At 43.4% G+C, this 6,511-nt stretch overlaps 1 pseudogene across 1 annotated transcript; it reads right to left on the reverse strand.

Moving 5' to 3' along the window:
- Window positions 1–2,281: 2,281 nt before the first annotated feature.
- Window positions 2,282–4,822, reverse strand: LOC101576615 (annotated as a pseudogene). Its single transcript, XR_192506.1, has one exon. The product of XR_192506.1 is annotated as an elongation factor 2 pseudogene (transcript).
- Between the last annotated feature and the right edge of the window lie 1,689 nt (window positions 4,823–6,511).

Raw genomic sequence — 6,511 nt, forward strand, 5'->3', positions numbered from 1 at the left:
CGCATCTTGTACAGCAATTAACCACTAAGAAGAATATATGCAGTGTATTATTTGTTGAAACTGTCCTTCCGTTTTGATTTGAAACTGTCTCATTGCTATCTCTTTGTCAATAAAACTTTGAGAAAAAAAATAATACAATAAAATATAAGTTAGAAAGCAAAAAAAATAAAAATAAAAAAAAATAAAAATTCATAGGGGCTGGGGAGATGGCTCAGTGGAATAAGCACTTCCCTGGCAAGCACAAGGGCCTGAGTTCAATCCCCGGTTCCCCCCCCAAAGAAAATCATTTCAGTAGGGCTGGGGAGATAGCTCAGTAGACTAAGCACCTTCCTGGCTAGTGCAGGGTTCTGAGTTCAATCTCTAGTACCACAAAAAAAACAAAATAAAATAAAATAAAATTTTGTTATAGGAAAAGATACATTGCCATTAATAACCCACACAATATTCCTCTACACTTTTAACACACTTATTCCTTCACTCTTGCCACTTTGTGAAGTAGTACTAGAAGTTATCTTTCACATGCATCATTAGTTGCACCATTATAGGCCCTTCTATGTCCTGAACTGATTCCAAACATGTACCTTTCATGGGCATTTTGACATTGGCAAAAAGCCAGAAGTTTAAGGCACTAGATATGGTGGATGAGGATGAACCATTATGTTCTTACAACCATGTCTTTCCATTGAATGGCACTTAGCAGTAACACTCACCATGTTTTTAAATCATACCTGCTAAAGATACTCAAAAAAGAGGACTTCTAGAACTGTTTCCAAAAGTGATCGTAGGATGCCAAGTGGTGACAATGCCAGTAGCCTTTACCCCAGGAGGATTGTGTTCATCTCAATATGGCCCATTCTCCAAAGCTTTGCAGTGACCACCACTGGAGTTGAGCATCAACTTCACTTATTATTCTAACTCCTGGTATTTCTGTGTCTCACCTGGATGCCACCTCACTCAAGTTTATTCTCATGATTGGCCTCTGGACCTCCCCATGTAGCTATGCAGGAACTATCTCAGAGTGACCTGTGCTATTTGTCTCTAACCTGCCATGGGGGCTCTTTGCATGTTATTATCAGTGAGCTAGTTTTCAGTCCACAATTGTCCAATTAATAATTTTAGAATGAATTAATGTTTCATACCATATAAATGGAAATAATTAAAAATTTGTAGTGAATATGTATAGAGAGAATAGAGATTATATATAGTATACATATATCATGTTATATACATTACATATATGCATTTAATTTGCAGTTAATCTGTTATAGTTGCCCACATTTATACATTCTGATTAATTTGAAAAGTTACTATAGCATTTATTCTCTCTTGGGTATGTGGACATGATGGGGTATATCATGTGGAGAACAAATGAACCCTAGTGAATTTACCATTCAATTTACTCCTTTGGTAGCAATACAAGCGGGTCCAAGGATATAGCTCAGTGGCACAAGGGCCTGCCTGGCAAGTGCAAGGTCCTGAGTTAGATCCCTACTACTGAAAAAAAAGTTAAGGGTAACAGCACATGTAATGTTTTGTCTTCTTTTGGTGTTGTCTAACAACATGAGTTTAAGGTAGTTTAGATCTTGAGAAGATTGTGACTGCGACCACTCTGTATGAGAGGTACCTTTACTTGTAGTTACATCAGATAATGATAACTACAGTGTATTAGTTAAGGTTATGTAGATGCTTGCAGAGAAACTTCCAAGTCTCAGTTTCTTAACCCAATTAAAAATGTGTCCTTTACGGTGCTCCTCATTAGCAGGTAGTTTTACTCCTGGAGATGTAGATGCATGGAATCCTATCTTATGGTTCAATCATCTTTTTTTTAACCACCATAGTGAATTTATTATTCCAATGGCACTAACAAAGCTGGTGGTGCTTGTGGTGACATTGCTCAGTATCTTGCCTTCCAGGGCTTACCTACCCACCTGTTCTTCCAGTTGAAAATGGTTCAGGCCATTTTTCCAAACAAATCTCTTAATGTGTTTATTTTAAATTTTGAGGCATCAGATTTGTGGTTCCCTATCAACAAATGAAAAACAAAAAACACTGGGTTTCCTACACCATCTCTCCTCCCACCAGCCCAAAAGTCCCTGCAGAGAGGGCGTTTCTGCTGCTCTGAAACTCAAAATAAGTAGAAATAGCATCAAGTGTGAATGGCATGATGGCATGGAGCAGGCCTGAAAACCCACCAGGCAGAGGTCACTGTGTGGGGACAGTCTTGAGGTGTCATTTGAATGAGGACATGCTGCCCTGGTGGAGCTAGAGTGGTGCCGCTTGCCTACAACTTGCCCAGGAATTTTTTCAATGCTGGGATGCCTTCCTTCAGGCCCTTGTGCTTGCAGGTCTCTGCCACCACCAGGCTCGGGCAGCTGCTGTTGTCAAATGGGTCATCAGGCAGGATCTTCCAGCAGTTGAACACTCACTGAGGGAAGGCCTGGCCACCTGTGTTGGACTGCAGGTTGGCAGTGAAGCCGAAGGACTCATTGATGGGCAGGTAGGCCTTAACCACGAACATGGGGGTGCCAGCCACCTGGGACTCCTTGAAGACATGGCCTCGCTTGCTGTTCAGGACACCACAGATCCCCCAACCACTTGCTCCAGACACTATCTCCACAGGATAGATGGGCTCCATGAGGCACGGCTGTGCTGTCAGAACGCTGACTTATAGGCAGGGTTGCACATGGGGATGATCTGACCACCCCCATGGTGGATGACGTCAGCACGCAGGGTCACTTCATGGACATCAAAGTGTACTCTAGCATATTTTCCTCATATAGTGCCCTCTCTTTGGTGGCCCACTGAAAGCCAGTAACCACACTATCCTTGATCTCATTGAGATACTGCACCCCCTTGGTGATGTCTGTGAGGATGTTGAGGCCGGTGCCATCAGGGCCAAAGCACCAGATCTTGCAGGCCTCTGCCATGTCCCACTTACACTTCTCAGCCAGATAGGGAGCACGTTGCTTTAGCTCCTGGCTGGTGGACACCTCACCCTTGTCCATGTTCTCAGCCAAGCCATTTGGGAAAGGCTGCATCTTCATGTACAGGCGGTTGTGCTTGTTGGGGGACTTGGAGAGGCACATCACATTCAATTCCTCACTGACTGTCTCCTGGTACGAGGCCATGGGGTCTGATTTCTTGATGGGGATGCAGTCATGGTCCTCCTCCAGGTCCTTGAGGCAGATCTTCAGGTGCATCTCACTGGCACCCTGGATGATGTGCTCTCCCGATTCCTCAATGATGCACTGCACCATGGAGTTGGACTTAGCCAGCCACTTCAACCCCTCCACTAGCTTGGGAAGGTCAGCCAGGTTCTTGGCGTCCATGGCCACCCTGACGGCCGGGTTGACAATGAACTTCATCACATGAAGTTGTGGGCATGATCAAGGGTGATGATGGTGCCAGTCTTCACTAGGAACTGGTCCACACCCACCAGTCCCATGATGTTTTCACAAGGCATATCCTCAATGGGCTCCACATAGTGGCCTATCATCAGGATGGTCCTCTGGATGGGCTTCAGGTAGATGTCCCCTTTCTTCCCAGGGTGTAGTTAGGACCCATAATCTGGACCTTCAGGTTGGTGGACACCAGCTCCGAATAGACACATCCAAAGGCATAGAACTGACCTTTATTGGACGTTGGCAACATTTTGGGAATGTACATCATTACGGGGCAGTGGGGTCACAGCTTTTAATGGCTATGGCAGCCTTGTTGTCTGGGGCACCCTCATATAGAAGCTTGCAGTAGTACTTCTGTGCTGTGATGGAGGATGGCAAGTGGATCATGATCTCTGCAGCAGCGTGTTCCCGGCCAGCAGCCAGTGACACATCACAGCCTTGAATAGCAGCTTGCCCTCTTTGTCTTTGTCCTCACTGTTCAGCTTAATGTCTAGCTTCTTGATCAATTTTGCCATGTCTTCTTTCTTGGAGTTCATGATCACATCAAACACGTTAAAAATAGGACCAAGAATGAGCTGGAAGAAAGTACAGGGCAGCTTCTTTTCCTCAGGGCTAGTGGCTGACTTGCTAAATTTGCCATTGTGTAGATCAAAGTACCAGTCACCCCAGAGCTTCTTTATCATGTCTTCCATGTCCTTGGCCTGCTTGACATGCCCCAGCTTGCCCTCTCCCTTGGCAGCAAACTTGGCCACCTACATCTCTGCAAACTACTTCAGGGTGAAGGCCCAGCCATGCAGGCCAGACCCAAAGCCCACAGTACCAAGGACAGGGTCAATCATGATGTTGCCCATGGGGCCACTGTGGCCCTCACTGAAGGTAGAGATGATGATGTTGATGTTCTTCACAATGTGCTAGAAGGTCTGGTACAGCTTCTCAGGATCCAGCTGCAGCTTGAGCAGGGCATGGTCGATCTTGTTCATCATGAGTATGGGCTTGATGTACTGTATCTACATGCACACTCCTGACATATAGTCCATCACCACCAAGGAGCCATCAGTGACATGCATGGCAGCTGTCATTTCTGAGGAGAAGTCCACGGGCCCAGGAGAGTTCATGAGGTTGATGAGGAGGGCAGAGACATCCTTGCTCTGCTTAATAAAGTTCAAGTCATTCTCAGAAAGCTCACAGAAGAGAGTGACAGTGGTTCACTTGATGGTGATACAGCACTCCTGCTCATCCTTCCGCGTATCAGTGAAGCAGGTATCACTAGTGCGAACAGACACAATGATACCAGCTTTGCACACCACAGAGTCCGTCAGCATGGACTCACCATGGTTCACATGGGTGATGACAAACATGTTGCATATGTTGGCCTTCTTGTCCATGATGGCCTGAATCTAGTCTACAGTGAAGTTCACCATGGTGGTAAATTTGCTAGATTCTCCCAGACCCTCAATCATCTTTTGAGTTAAGCTTCCAGGGCCATGCAGCAAAAGGGACCAGACACAGAGTATCATGTGTTGGGTAGGATTATGCGCCAAGAATAGAGGTGAACTGTATCTCTTCTGTTCATGTTTTATTGAATAAAAGTTGATGGCCAAGTACAACTGCAAATATAGTCCAGCTGGATGACTAAGAATAAATATATATGGTTGTTAACTAGAAGTTTCTTTAGGACATAGCAGCACAAATTTCCAAAACAACCAAGATTCTTATTATCTGAAATGCCACCTGGTACCTGAAAGATTTCACTTTAAATTAGCAATGTGGGCCAGCTATGTGTTAAAATGGTGGGGTTGGTATGGCTGTTTATCTTGGTTACTTTTCTTTGATTGCTGAGACAAAATATCCAACACTCCAAATTAAGGAAGGAAAGGATTCTTTAGCTCACAATTTGTGGCAGTGTTAGTCCATTCTCAGCTGGCTCCAAGGCAATATGGCACAAGACAGAGGGCAACAATTTATGGCAGTGGAAAACAGTAAAAGTATCAAAAGTAAAAGGGAGGAGATAGCAAGTCTCTGTCCCTCCCTTATATTGTATGCAGGTTACCTGCCCTAGGGCAGATGTAGCATTCACACTTGTAATTCTAGCACTGGACCATGGATCAGTCAAAAACTCTAGAAGCCTGTCTCATCATTGCATGAGGTTTTGGGGCGACATCTAGACACAAATCATAACACTGCTCAAGTCAAACAGTAGAGTTGATGCAGGGTTAGTGTCCCAAAACAGATTGCTGATTTTTTTATATACATCTTAAAAATGTGGAATACTTTTCAACCTAAGGGTTTGTTGTAGAGACTTTGCTGTTGTAGTCAGGATTTACAAGGGGATAGATTTAATGCAAGACACAATGTATAGGTTTATTTTATAATATTCATCCACACAAATGGTTGAAAAAGATGTGGTACTTTTATATAATGGAATACTACTCAGCTGTAAAGAATGATAAACTTGAAGCCTTCATATTTAAGTGGATGCCCCTTGAAGATATACTTATTAGTGAAATAAACCAGACCCACATCTGTAAATATCATAGTGTCTCCCTAATATAAGGACTTACAATTCCGTATATGATTAGGTTTCTAAATTTCTTTGTAAAATATGTAAATGCTTATTTCTACGTTTATATAATTATTTTTTCCTTCATATTCTGTGAAGACTTAAAGTTCAACATATCAATATCTGATGGAAAATACCTGTTCCAGGATATACCAAAATGTTTGATATTTCGACAGATAGGGTAAACCGAACTGCATATATTGCAGGTTAATAATTAGTTTCTCTTCTGGAGGATAAACAACCTAAGTTAGCAGATCAAAATTGGAGAAAAGGAAGGGCTGCATGGTTAGCCAACATTTTGACCCTAGCCTTTCCAGGTCAGTGAAGACTGAGGACATAGGAGAACCTGTACTGTAACAACATGCAACTCAGTTGTGCTCCAAATTTTCTGATCAAGAAGATTATGGAGCCACAGAGGAATGTGTTCGATGATCTAAAATGAGCCTGGAGAGAGTCACATGGAGAGAAAAACATTTTCTCAAGCTTTCATAGAGAGCAAATTGGTCAAGCAATGTCCGTGACTCATCCTCATGTCAGACACTGACAAAAG

The sequence above is a fragment of the Octodon degus genome, unplaced genomic scaffold, assembly GCF_000260255.1.
Source record: "Octodon degus isolate 3935 unplaced genomic scaffold, OctDeg1.0 scaffold00041, whole genome shotgun sequence".
NCBI lineage: Eukaryota > Metazoa > Chordata > Mammalia > Rodentia > Octodontidae > Octodon > Octodon degus.